The following is a 14,445-nucleotide window of genomic DNA, read 5'->3' as shown; positions in this document are numbered from 1 at the left end:
AGGCAAGAAAGTGCACCCTGTCCCCGCTTACATGTACTGGGGCAGACAGCAAAACGCAAGCAGACAAACAGAATAACTGCACATTGCAATCTGCAGAGGGAGGAAATAACATGCCAAGGAGAGTGATGGGCCTACTTGAAGTGTTGAGGGTGTGATTGAGCTGGTCTTGCTTTACTTTTGAAATAAGATAACAGAAAACCTACCCAAACCATTGTCAGTGGAAAACCAGTTCTTGAAGTCCGTCCAGACCACAGAGCCAAATTAAGAAGAACCAACTTCCCTGCACACCTACTCTGAGCTGCAGCCGCTCACCGAGGAAAGGCCTGCAGGGAGGCCTGTGTGCTCACAGCAGGGCCCTGGGACTTGAGGGACGTGACCACAGATGTGAGGGACCTGCCATCTGTCAGGCACCACAGGAGGGAGAGGTCGGTTCTGTTAGGAAGGGTGGCAAGAAGGATTCATAGAAAACACCAGAGAGCTCAGATCGGTTTTTTAAAAGATGAATCCAAGTTTGCGAGCTGGCAAGGGGGAGATCTGCCTAGTGCAGAGGCGCAGAGGAGAGAACAGGAGGGGGTGGGTGCTCTGGAATGGGGTGTAGGGGTTTCCTGAGGAGAGAAGCCTAAGGCCTCTGCCTGGGGGGTCAGAGAGCACCCCAGGGGAGGGCTCATTCCCAGCCTCCTTTGCACCTCCCACTCTGTCTCTTCCGTGGCGCCCAGGCTCCCACGGGGTTTTCCCACGCTGTCAACCTGGCCAGTCCCACAGGGCAAGGTCCAGGCAGGGTTCTGAGGAGGGAGGGCTCTGGAGGGAGGCCTGGGAGGACAGGCTGCTTCTCAGGACTGGCCACTCACTCCTCTGCAAAGAACGCCAGGACACTGAGAAATGCTGCTCCTGCTGAACGTCCGGCCGTTTCCACAGGGGTTCGGGGGTCAGGGAGGGTGGAGCTGGCTAGGGAAAGGGAAACAGGCTCTGTGTATAGAGTGGCCCCCAGGCTGGGTCTCAAACTTGAGGCTACAAGAGCCACCTGGGGGCAGTGGAGCCCATTAGCATGAAGTGTCCTTGTCCTTCTTCTCCTCTGTGATCGGAATGTGTAGGGTGGGACCCAGGAACATGCAATTTCAAACAAACACCCAGGCAATCTTGATGTCAGCAGCCAGTGCATCCAGAGCTCTGGGAATTTGACCCATGTGGACAGAAGCCACCGGGGTGGCTGGGGACCAGTGGCTCACTGCGGGGCGTGGCAGCTCTGAAACCCCAGGACTTCTCCTTTGGTCCCTGCCAGTCCCCCGCCCCACCCCCTCTGCCTTAGGTTTCAGAAAGGGGTCTTCCTCTCACTGGCATCCTCACCTGCCCCACCTGTTGTGCTCCAATAGACAAAGGCTACACTGGAGTCTTGAGAGCTCCTCCCTCCACATCCTCAGTAATGGTTTTTCCAGCCATAAACCAGCCCGAAAGAAGCAAGCAGGAGGATTTACGGCAGCCTCAGGTCTGGGAATCCAAGGCTGAAATGCATTTTGCCTACATGTTAAGTCTTTGGCTTCTCAGCACACACACCTGATGGTGATGGTGTCTGTGGACAAAAAGGAACATTCCAGAAGAAAAGCTTGAAACCACTGAGCAACAGAGAGAGTTCACAGCTGCTAAGAACCTGGAGGTACCAAGGCTACTCCCACAGCTGTTAGGCCACAGACACACCTGCAAGAGTGAGCATCCTGACTGGTGAAGAAGGTCAGAAGGGGGTGCAGGGGCCCTAAGAGGACCTCAGAGAGGTCAAAGATATTGTCCTCAACCAGCTACCCCTCTCTGGTGTTAGAGGCCAGCTGAGCAGCAGTACATGGTGCCTGCTGTGGGCAGGTGGGCGTCATTTCACAAATTCTCAGGACTCAATTAAGATTCACACTCCCCTGTAGCTTGCTTTCTCTTTGATGCTGAACTGCAGCCCCAGAAGGGTGTGTGGATGCCCATCTGTGGGCCTGCCCCAAGGCCATCGCTAAGGGGTAGAAGGCCTGTGTTAGTACTTGCCAAACTGCACCAGTATTTCAACATCCTTTGTGGGAGCGTTAGGGAACTCAAGGGGCTTGCTGCTTCAGGTGCTCTATTCAAACATGAGAGTGGTTGTTGCAGGGTAGTTTTATTTACTTGTGCAGCAAGTAAAGGAGACAGGGGTTTCTTATCCAAAGCTCTACCTCTCAGAAGGGAGACTCAGCCATTTCTTATATACACTTAATTGGCTACACTTAATTGGGCTGGGCTCTTGTCCAGCTCTTTCTGTTTATAGCTGGTCTGCAATATACTGTGCTAAATTTTAACATTTAGCAAGAGTAATATTTGGTAAGAATGGCCCAGACGTTGAGATCCTTGTCCTAACAGGAGGAAGAGGTTTTGCCCTGATTATTCTCTCCCCTTTCCAGCCTCAATCCTAGCTCTGGCCTGTGGCCTTTCATCCCACAAAGACCTGCCATGCTGGGTGAGGAGAGGCTGTCCTGTCTGAGTGGGACTCAGGCTCACAGGCTCAGCCCCAGAGCCCTGATCCCTTACCAGGCTTCTGGCCCATGAGAGCCACATAGCTGGCCAGGTGAGTCAACTCAGCTGGAGAATGCCATCCAACATGAGGCAAATTCTGCTTTGAAGTCATGAGGTCAAGTTACTTTGGCTTGCTTCTTATGAGGCCTGAGACTTCATTCGGTCTTCATCCTAATTTGGAGGGCTCAGTGTGCAAAAGGGAAACCTTTGCCTGCTCTATTATTATTAACCTGTCATTGCCGGTTCCCACCAGTCAGTCCCAGCCATCATTTGCAAGATGAGAGCTTCACATTCTGGTTCATAGCAGCCCTTTAACCCGGAAAGACTCCATGGTCACTGAATTCCAGACAGACCTGGCTTTGAATCACACCTGCCACCTGTGTGATCTTGGACAAGTCACTAACCTCTCTAAGCCTCAGAATTCCACCTGTCAATTGGCATAAAAATGTTTACCTCATAGGATTGCTATTGAGAGAGTCAATGGAGGCAGTGTTTATCTTAAGCACCAATCCAAGGGCCTGGTGCACAGTAGATGGTCAAGGGTGTCCCTGCTCTGACTTCTTTGTTAGGAGTGAGAGCCTCTGGGATTCCATTCCTCTATTGAGCAATCGTGGTGCCATCATGGAGGCAGCAGCAAGAGAGTCGAGGGCGGGGGGTGGGGTGAGTAATGTTCTTATCAGACCCTTGGCCCAGAGACCGCAGGTGATGGTGAGGACAAGGGTAGGAAGGGCTGCAGGGAACACAGGACTGAGAGGGTTTGGTGTCAGCTCACTCTGCCTGGTCACTGTTTATACAGTCCCCACACCCCATTCTTCTCTGGCAATGGCATTCCTTGGGCCCACCTAGGGGGTCTCACCCTGAACCCCAAACCCTTCCTCCTGCCCCTGGCCACTGGGGGAAGGGTGTGCAGCAGAATACAGCTAGCTGGACACTGCTGTTGCTCTTTCTCTGGTCATAAGCTCCCTGTCCCAGAGTCTCAGGTGACTGTGGCAGATGGTCATATGCCAGGCTTGGCCCCTGAACAGCCTCGCAGCCACGATTTATTTGCTGCCCTCCTTTGTGTCCCTGCATTTGTCACTACTTGGACATGTGGAGCATAAATGTGTTTGTCCTCTATGGTGGGTGGCTGCAGAGGAGGCGCTGAGCACCTCAGATCTGCCTGGCCCTCCCTCTATAGGTCTGCAGGAGACAAAGGCTGCCATTGCCTGGGCAGCCCCAGAAGCACATTTGCATTATTTCATGGCAACAAGCAAATTTCCTGGAGGGGTTTTTTGGAAGAGCTGGGAGCCGCCCAGAGGGAAAGCCAAGGGAACAGGAGACAGGAGGCCAAGGAGGAAACAGGCCTGGGCAGAGGCAGAAGGTGCAGCAGCAGGAGGGGTGGGGGCACAGACTCAGCCTTGACCTGAGGCTCTGGCCTGAGGGGTATCTGGAGCCCTGACCCCTCCTCCACCCTTCTGAGCTGCAGAGGGGAAGCCTGGGACCTCAGCCGGCCCAGGCACTGCCTGCTCCGCCCGCCCAGCAGTGTCCTGCAGGAAAACTCGCCCAACCCAGGCCTGTGTCATTGGCAGGACAATGATCTAAGGAGGAACCAACCAGACTGTAGAGCAAGATGGAAAATTTCCACAGCGCTCTCTCACCTGAGGCTGTACCTGGGGTGGGGGGGGACCGATACTACGCCCCGCTCAGGCCCTGGCTGCTCTGGGGAGGGGCCAACCTCTGGGCTTGGTGGGACAGGCACTGGAGAGGCCACGGCCACTGAGCAGCTCTGAGGGGAGGGGATGGGGACCTGGCCTTTGACCCTGCTCCTTTTTTTTGTGACTTGGGAGCCGGCCTCACTATGGGCTTAGTGGGTGTGTCGGGCGGGGATGGGGAGGCCATTGGGAAATGAGAACAGACAGACCTGCTTTCTGAATTTAAAGAATGTTCAGCAACCCTCCAAAATAGGCTGGGGGGGGGGGGGGCGGGGGCGGGTGGGAACGGCCATGTTGGTTTAAACAAATCAAGCAGCATTACACAAGCTTACCAGGATTTTAAATTTAAGGCTCTATGAAAGCTCAGATGCAGACATTCTAAGGTTCACCCAATACTGTTGGACATAATACTTCGCTGGGCCTGGGGCCTTGAGGAAAAATGTCCATGGGGCCCCTGCTGTGTCCTGGCATGTTTGTGGTTGGTAAGAGCCCTCCCCACGCCCCCACCAGCCCCTACCCCAACAGGCCAACATGCTTGATGCAGTACAAGGCAAGCTAGAAATGCTTCTGACCAATGTTCTTCCTCAGTTTCTCCCAGAAAGCCAGGTAAGAGCAGGTTGTTTCAAGGCCCTGGAAATGTAGGTGTTTTCCAGCCAGTGTCCAGAACAGAAGCCTCATGTTCCCTTTGCCCCAGGAAGATTAGAAGAATCCAGGTGTCAGGAGGAGTGTCCTCTGGACACTTAGCTGGGAGCCCAGCAGCCTGGCTGCCGGGCCCAGAAAGGTCTCCCCGCCCCCTGCTGCCCAGCCAGAGGGAGGAAGGAAGGAAGGAAGTCATGCAAGATAGGATTTCCCCATTGCAAGGCCTGCAATCTTTCTGGCCCCAATCACCTGATAAGCAAACTAGTTTGTTAGCTGACCTGGAGTTTTCTGCAGGTGACAAAAGCCATTGAGAGGTTGTGAAATTCCCCCCTTACAAATAGACTCCAGGAGGCCGCTCTTGCATCAAGGATATGAGGAGAAGGTGGAAGAGCCCCAACAGACGTTGGGAGCCCTGGCAAGGCCCAGAGCTACACAGAGGAGCCTGGCAGCGCAGCAGTCTCCACCTCTCCTCCTCTCTCTACCTCCCCCTAGGGCTCCCCCACCTCCATCCCTGCCTCACGGCTGGCTTTGACACGCACACTCCCTGGGAGAGGCCAGGCCCTCTGGCCTCCCTCCATCCCCTCCAGCTCCGCCACTTGCCCAGGACAAGGGGCGGGGAGCTCCTGGGAAGGCAGGCCAGGGGTCTCACAATTCTGTGCTGGGGTGTAGCCGAACCAGGACCATCAGGGCTCTTGAGGATGCTGCAGGCCCTGGAGGGGACGGGGAGTGGGATCCCATCCGAGCCCAGGCTCTCCTCAGAGCTCCTGGAGATTGTTTCAGTTTACGGGAGGGTTGGAAGCAGCGGCTTCCTGATGCCATCTGGGTGCTCGTCCCAGAAGAGAAGGCTCTAGCCAGGGCAGCAATTACCCTAAGGGCCAGGCACCCCCATGGGGAATAGCTGAGGCCTGTGTGTGTCATGAGCAGGGGACAGACGGTCCAAGAAGGTAACTTTTCACCCAGAAAGAAGTGGGAACTGCAAGCATTGCGCTGGTTACACAGGGCCACACTGGCTCAGCTCTGGGCAGGGGTTGGGGGTGGGGTGGGAGGGTGCTGTTTAACAGCAGGCTGGCTTCTGCCATGCTGACCCCACTACTTGGGAGAAAATGTTTTCAGGAAATCGTATATTGCAAGGTCAAGATGCTTTAGAAACCTGAAAGCATTTAAGGGCATTCTGGAGAAGTAAGTGCATCCTGCTGTTGACAGAGTAGACGCTTCTTTTCAGCAGTTAAATGCCTTATGTCATTTAATTCTCATAGCATCTCTTTGAGATTTTATGATTATATCATTTTACACAAGAGAAAATCGAGGCTCTTAACTCAGCAGTGGATTGAGAACTCAGTGAGGCTCTTTGCAGGACAGTTGAAGTCCTTAGCACTGGAGTCTAGTAGATGGAAGCCCGGGATGCAAGGGTCCCTTCCCCCACCTCCCGAGTCAGTGCCTCTGTCAGGTGACAGAGGCCCAGTGTGCATTGGAGCAAATGCGGGGCTGGGACTTTGGCTTGAGCTGTGCGATCATCAGGAGCTGTTGGCCATGCCCTTTTCAGCAGGATCCTCCTCACATCAAGTTCTGCTGTGTTGTCTGATGGCCACGCTGATGGACAGCGGTTCAGGTGACCATTTATCCCCTCCACGGGAAGCCCCTCCCTCCAGGGCCATCGGCTCCCTCTACTCTGTAACAGGGAGGCCTGGGAGTGGAGTGTTCCAGAAATGTGAAATCTGCTGTGAGTACCTGCAGCCCTCCCTACTTGAGAAGAAAATGCATATACTATGTTTTACGATGTTCTGAATTTGAAGAGCACAGAGAAGGGGGTGGGGGACCCAGAAGGGATTTCACATAGTTTGTGGCAGGAAAGGAATGTACTATGTGTATTACAGGTGGGAGATGTTCGAGGCGTCTTCTCCCCAATCACAGGCCGGCTGCTTCTGGGCCCGCGGGAGCCGCTAATGGAGCCCATCAGGAAGGAGGCCTGGAGGCTGCTTCTGCGGACGGGCAAGCCCCACCCTGCTGGACGCAGGCAGGATGTGAAGATGCCACAGATAGCTCAGTGACCGCAGACTTGGAGGAGATCCTGGGCCAGAGATGCAAGGGCCACAGTCCTTAGTTCCTGTAGAGAGCTAGCTCCTGTCGCCTTGTCCATCGCTGTGCACTGTGTCTCCACACCCAAAAGCAGAGTCGGACTTGCATTAGGGGCTCGAGGATATTTGGTGATCAGTTAAAAGAACTAATTTTTCCTCCAGTGACAGGAGATAGATAGTGCAATAACGTGACCCCCGCACAGCTCTCCCTGGGTCGCTCTTGAAGCGCATTTTCTCAGGTGGCTGCTGGACACAGAGGCACAGAGAAGCCAGAGGCACTCCAGGTCACCTGCAGCAGTGAACCTGTGTGGCCATTCTGTTAGGATCAATGAGCTACTTTTTGGGAGAAGGTGATTTTGTCCCAGGTTGTGTCCACCATCACTTAAGAAGGGCCAGCATGACCATCTCCACAAAAGCTTTTATTGTCTTCCCTCCTGGTGAAAACCTACGTAAGCTCCCTGGAACAAGCACACACCAGGCCCTGGCAGCTGCCCAAGGAGAGTGGCCACAGTTTACTGACGCAGGCAAACATGGCCGTGATGGTAGTCATCAGCCAGACAGCTAGATCCAGTTGATAACCAAGTTGCAGCTCTTGGGCCTCTCTCCCTGGAAAACCCCAGCTGGGCTAGACCTCTGGGACTGTTAGCTGGGGCTCCCCCCAGTTCACCCCTGTTCTGCCCATGGAAACAAGGTCTTTCCTGTTCTTCTGCTTCTCCTTCTCATCGCCATTCCAGTCCCCCGTAGAGGCTCAGTCACTGCAACCCTTGGTAAAACCTACGTGACTGGGTTAACTTCACGGTTAACTTCACCCCCTGCAATAAGGTCAGATGTTGATTTCTGTGCAAAGAATGCCTCTAATGCAGACAGTCTTCTTGTGGTAACTGCTCAAAAGGGACGTTCATTGCTTCAGCAAAGCTTCTGTGACACCACTTGCCCTCTGGGACGACAGAACCTTCCCTTCCTCAAATGTATAGTTCCCTGGATTCCTTTAATATCCCTTTGGGTCTGGGAGGGGCCTGTCATGCGGAAGGTTCTGCAGGAAGCCCTGGGGAATCTGCCGTGAGCCACACAAGGAGAGCTTCAGTATGAGGTTGCTACAAGCTGGGCTGAGAGGGGCTTCTCATTGTCAGACATTTGCATTTTTTGTCCCCTTGACTGGCTGTGGCACAGATGCATGAACCTAATGTACAGGGGTCACTTCCTGAAAACCTCCTAAACTCCTCTGCACAATGTAACGCCTCCCACTGACCAAAAGAAGAGCAAAGCCTGGTGGGTGGTTCAGTTGGTGGGAGTGATGTTCTGTGAGCCAAAATGTTTCAGGTTCAATTCCCCACCTGGGCACATACCTAGTTGTGGGCTCAATCCCCCTGGTTGCGGTGGGTACGGGAGGCAACCAATTGATGTTGCTCTCTCTCTCTCTGTCCCTTCCTCTGTCTCTTAAATCAATAAAAATATCCTTGGGTGAGGATTAAAAAAAAGTAAAAAAAAAAAAAAGTAGAGGTGGGATGAGTCCCTGATACTCTTGTCTATGATCACTCCACCTGCAGTTATACCTTACAGTTACTTTTAACCAGCAGCAAACACCAGCCCTGACTGAAGAGAGCCCTCAAAATGCATGTGCCCAGAGCAGTATCCTGAGAGCCTCTGATTTGATAGATCTAGACCAGGGGCTAGGCTTCAAAAAGGTTTCCTAGTGGTTCTGATATGAAACCCTGGCTAAGAGCTGCAATATAGCACATTTCTGTTTAAAAGTCTTCACTACTTACCTATGTGGGATATCTGTATAGAAAGTGGTACTGCAGAGAATTTCAAACCATACTGAGATCAGTGACTTCCTTGTTATGTAGAGGGGTCAAGAGGCACATAGTGGTTTATGTTACCCCAGGAGCTCTTCTTGAGTCAGAGGCGTGCTCCGGCACTTGATGCTGTGCTTTTTTTAAAGCTAAAGGGAGGTAGGGTCCTAGGGCTAGAAGTGAGGCCCTTCACACCTGCAGTCCGTCACGGGGATCACAGGTGAGCAGGGTGAGATAGCATGAAGGAATTTTGTCAGCTGTCTTCCCCTGCAGGAGCACTTGTGCTCTGTGTAGCCAGATGATGGCTTTGACCCAGGAAATGTGAAGACACTTCACACATGTGAAGAGTCTGGTCCCCATAGATTAGGGCTTGTCTGTGGCCCTGAACTAAGGAAAACAAGTGCCCCACACAAGGTGTGAGCAACGGGCCTTGGCCAGTCGGTGACCAGCTGAGCCAGGCTCCTTTCTAGGTAATGCTACAGAGGGATGTGGGAACACCTCCAAACTGGGTAAAAACCTCCGAACCTTCACTTTGGTATTGGGTTGGCCAAAGAGTTTGTGTTTTTCCATAAGATGGCTCTAGTAGCAATTAATTGTCTTTAACGTCATTCAAAACAATTTTGTTAGATTGTACTGTGACAGCTGTCAGATCAGCATACATTTAAAAAAACTTATCAGAATCGGTGAATTTTTGTGTAGCCATTTTTATATTAAAGATGGAAGAAAATAAGCGACATTGTCAGCATATTTTGCTGTATTATTTCAAGAAAGATAAAAAAGCAATTGAAATGCAAAAAAAGATTTGTGCAGTGTATGGGGAAGGTGCTGGGACTGATGGAACATGTCAAAAGTGGTTTGCGAAACTTCATGCTGGATGTTAATCACTGGGCAATGCTCCATGGCCAGGTAGACTAGTTGAAGTTCATAGCAACCAAATTAAGGGATTAATTGAGAATGATTTTTAAAAAAATCGAAATTGGTGAATTTTTGTGCAGCCATTTTAATATTGAAGATGGAAGAAAATATGAAACATTTTCAGTGTATTAGGCTTTATTATTTCAAGAAGGGTGAAAATACAACTGAAACGTACAAAAAGATTTGTGCAGTGTATGGAGAAGGTGCCAGGACTGACTGAAGGTGTCAAAAATGGTTTGTGAAGTTTCTTGGGACTATTGACATTTTGGCCAAATATTTCTTTGCTGTGGAGCTGTCTCATGCATTAGAAGATGTTTAGCAGCACGCCTGGCCTCTACCCACTATGAGCTGATAGCAGGAGATACCTGTCACACTCAAAATATCCAAATCAATAAAGTTATTGGTGAAAATGAAAAATGTGTCTTTTATTTTACAGAAAAAAACATGAAATTTTTAGTCATCCCAATATTAAGAAAATTTGGGCCTGTTTATTCATAAAAAGACAAACTTTAATCAGATTTTTTAAAGTCTATGCTTTTCAGTATAGGTTTTTAGAATTCAGGACTTAATTTTGGTTTGATTCTGTAAGTTAATACATAATGTATTAAAAACATTTGGAAAATGGATTAAAATATAAGGAATGAGAAAAATTATTCATAACCAGTGTGAACATTCCGGATTGTCTCTTGAGAATTTCTTTATGCATTTAAAAAATAGACTTTTAGTGAACTAATGTTGATACATTATTAGGAACTAAAGTCAATAGTTTATATTAAGGGTTCACCATTTGTGTTGTACATTTTCATGGGTTTTGACAAAGGCATAGCATAGTCTATCCAATGTTACAGTATCAAATAGTTTCGCTACCCTGTGCTTTACTAGTCTTTACTCTCCGCACATCAGTTTTACTGTCTCCATCAGTTTTACCTTTTCCAGAAGGTCTTATAATTAAAATCAAACTGTATGTAGTATTTCCAGACTGGCTTCTTTCACTTACAATACACATTTATGGTTCTTCCATATCTTTTTGTGACCTTTTTTTAATTTTTATTTTTGTAGCTCTGAGTAATATTCCATTGTCAGGATGTTTCAGTTTGTTTTCCATTCACTTGTTGAGGTACATCTTGATTGCTTCCAGTTTTTGGCAATTATGTATAAAGCTGCTATAAACATTGTGTGTAGGGTCTTGTGTGGGCATATGCTGGATCTTACATTAAGGCTGTGTTTACCTTCATAAGAAGCTGTCAAGCTGTATTTTGAGGTGGCTGTAGCATTTTGTAATCACTCAGTTCCTGCTTCTCAGCATCCTCACCAGTGTTTAGTATTGTGGATTTTTTTTTTTTTTTGGTCATTCTAATAGATGTATAATGGTATCTAATTGTTTTAATTCTCAGTTCCTGATGACATATAATGTGGGACATCTTTTCATTTATTTGCCATCTGTATATCTTCTTTGGTGAGAGTCTATTATTTGCTGATTTTTAAATTTGGTGTTTTTTTATTGTTAAGTTTTAAGAATTTATATATTTTGGATACCAGTCCTTTATCATACATGTTTGCAAATATTTTCTCCCAGTGTATGGCTTGTTTTTTTATTCTCATATGTCTTCAAGAACAGAAGTTTTCAATTTGAGTAAGTTCTAGTTTGTCAATTTTTTTCATGGATTGTGCCTTTGGTGCTCTATCTAAAAGCTTATTGCCAAACCCAAGGTCACATAGATTTTCTCTAAATGTCTGTAAGTTTTATAGTCTGGTATTTTACATTATATGTTTTGAGTTACTTTTTGTGATAGGTGTTTTGTTTTTGCATGTGGAGGTCTAGTTGTTACAGAACCATTTGAAAAAGACTATTCTTTCTCCATTGAATTGCTGTTTTCTTTTTAATCATCAGTTGATTATGTATGTGTGGGTCTATTTCTAGGATCTCCATTCTGTTCTATTGATCTATTTGTTCTTTTATTGATATCATACTGTCTTGACTACTGTAGGGTTTTTTTTCAGTTTAAAGTTTATTGTATTTTTTCCCTATTACCATTGAGTCCTCTTATTCCCCTCTCCCCCCATAATCACCACACTGTTGTCCATGTCCATGAGTCCTTTTTCTGACTGGCTTATTTCATTTAGCATAATGTTCTCCAGGTCCACCCACACTGCTACAAAGGATAAAACTTTCTTCTTTTTTTATAGCCGAGTAGTATTCCATTGTGTAAATGTCCCATAGTTGGTTTATCCTCTCATCTACTGATGGACACTTGGGCTGCTTCCATATTTTGGTAATTGTAAATAATGCTGTAAAGAACATAGGGGTGCTTATATTCTTTCAAATTAGTGTTTTAACTTCCTTTGGATATATTCCCAGAAGTGGGATTTCTGGGTCAAAAGGCAGATCCATTTTTAATTTTTTAGGTATCTCCATACTGCTTTCCACAGTGGCTGCACCCGACTGCATTCCCACAAACAGTGCAAAAGGGCTCCCCTTTCTTCATATCCTTGCCAGCACTTGTTTGTTGACTTATTGATGATAGCCATTCTGACAGGTGTGAGATAGAATCTCATTGTGGTTTTAATTTGCATTCTCTAATGATTAGTGACATTGAGGATTTTTTCATGTCAATTGACCATCTGTATGTTCTCTTTGGAGAAGAGTCTATTCAGGTCCTTTGCCCATTTTTTAACTGGGTTGTTTCTTGGTGTTGAATTTTGTAAGTTCTTTATAAATTTTGGGTATTAAACCCCTTATCAGATGTATTGGCGAATAAGTTCTCTCATTTTGTGGGTTGTCTTTTTATTTTGTGGATTTCCATTGCTGTGTAAAAACTTTTTAGTTTGAAGTCCCACTTGTTTTATTTTTTCTTTTGCTTCCCTTGCCTGGGACACATATCTGATAAAATATTCTTCCAAGCAATGTCTGAGATTTTGCTTTTTGTTTTCTTGTACTGTCTTGACTACTGTAGTTTATAGTATGCCTTGATGTTTAGTATCAATCCTCTAATGTTGTTCTTCAGTAATGTGTTAGCTATGCTGGGTCTTTTGCCTTTCCATATAAACTTTAGTTTGTCAATAGCTGCAAAGTAACTTGCTGGGATGCTGATTGGGATTGTGCAGAATCTATAGATTAAGTTATGAAGAATTGACATTTTGAAGATATTGGCTGTTCCTATCCATAAACATGGACTAAATATTTATTAGAGCTTTGGTTTCTTTAATCAGAGTTTTACAGTTTTCCTTAAGTGGTGGTGGTGTGTTTTTAATTTTAAATTCCAATTGTTCATTGCTGGTATATAGAGAAGCAATCAGCTTTTGATTAACCTGTAGCCTGTAACCTTCTTTTAACACTTATTTTTTCCCCATGCAGTTCTTTTTACATTGTTGAAGTCAGACTTTGTAAACAATCCTTTTTTTCCGAATTACGTCATAAGTATTTTAAATGTCATTTTTAATTCTTTAAAAATTTTCAATAGCAACAAAATATTCTGAGCTATAATTAGCTAACACCTTTTTTTAACTTCATGCATATGCATTAAAAATAAAGAAAAAATATGCGTATAGTTCCACATTAATCTAAATAATTTCCACCAGAAATAACTCGTTCACATTTCATTGCTTCCTTCTACTGTTTCCTTTCTGCCAGTGGTTCTCCTTTGTTGGGTAAGACTTTTTTGAATATCTGATGAAAGCTATGTATGGGTCTCTCCCAGGAAATTAAGACATGCGCTAAATTTTGCATAGCTTCAGAGTTTTCTCTGGCCGATCCCACAATGGAACATCTTAAATGTCCCGTAAGAGGCTGGGATATTTTTCTGCCAGCTTCAGCTGGCATTTACACCACGCTGGTTGTGTTAGGCTTGCACAGACTGAGCACTATCCTGACTTTAGGGAAGCAGAGAAATGCATGGAGCACTGGAGGTGGGATACTGCAGGTGCGAGTCAGAACTGTCCAGGGGGAATGAAATGTGTACCAAAAGTGTCTGGTTGCAGGGATCACATTGCATATTTTGTATCCTGTTTCTTCCATATTACATTGGGAATGTTTTCATTAAATATTCTTCAAAACAGGTATTTTAATGGCTGTACAATATTCCACAATATTGGACACAAGGTAATTTATTGCTGTAACATAAAAATTACTGATGTAATTCTGTATCTCTAATTTCACTCCTAGGAAAAATTTACCTGTTTTTTGTTGTTGATCCTTATTTCCAAGTTGCCCTTCAGAAAGTGACTGTTTATCCTTCCACCAGCGAAATACATACATTACTTACAACACACCTCATCATTCCTTCATACAACAAATACTGAATAGTTGCAATATAGTAAGTACATTATGTATTATACTTTTAATTTAAAAGTTTAATTTAATGGAAATGTTACCTGTAATTGCATTTTTAAATTGAGATTAATCATAAAATCTTAAGGAAAAAAAAAAGGGCCCTGGCTCAGTGGATTGAGCGGTGGCCACAATTGAAAGGTCGCTGGTTCTATTCCCAGCCAGGGCACATGCCTGGGTTGCAGGCCAGGTCCCCAGTTGGGGGCATGTGAGAGGCAACTGCTGGATGTCTCTCTCACACATTGATGTTTCTCTCCCTGCTTTCTCCCTCCCTTCCCTTCTAAAAGTAAAAAAATCTTTAAAAAAAAAAAATAGAGATTAATCACTTTTTCAAGCCTACTGACTATAAAATTTTCATGACCTATGTTGTTAGTACATTTTTCTATTGGTGCTCTGGTAACTCTTCATTTCTTAGCTGGATTTTCTGGAACATAAAATGAATGGAGGTTAGTTAACAGTCATCCTGGGATCATTCCTGATTTCAA

This window comes from Pteronotus mesoamericanus, unplaced genomic scaffold (genome assembly GCF_021234165.1).
Source record: "Pteronotus mesoamericanus isolate MK-2021 breed Mesoamerican mustached bat unplaced genomic scaffold, CSHL_Meso_final contig_100, whole genome shotgun sequence".
NCBI classification, from domain to species: domain Eukaryota; kingdom Metazoa; phylum Chordata; class Mammalia; order Chiroptera; family Mormoopidae; genus Pteronotus; species Pteronotus mesoamericanus.
Note: the sequence above shows the minus strand (reverse complement) of the source record.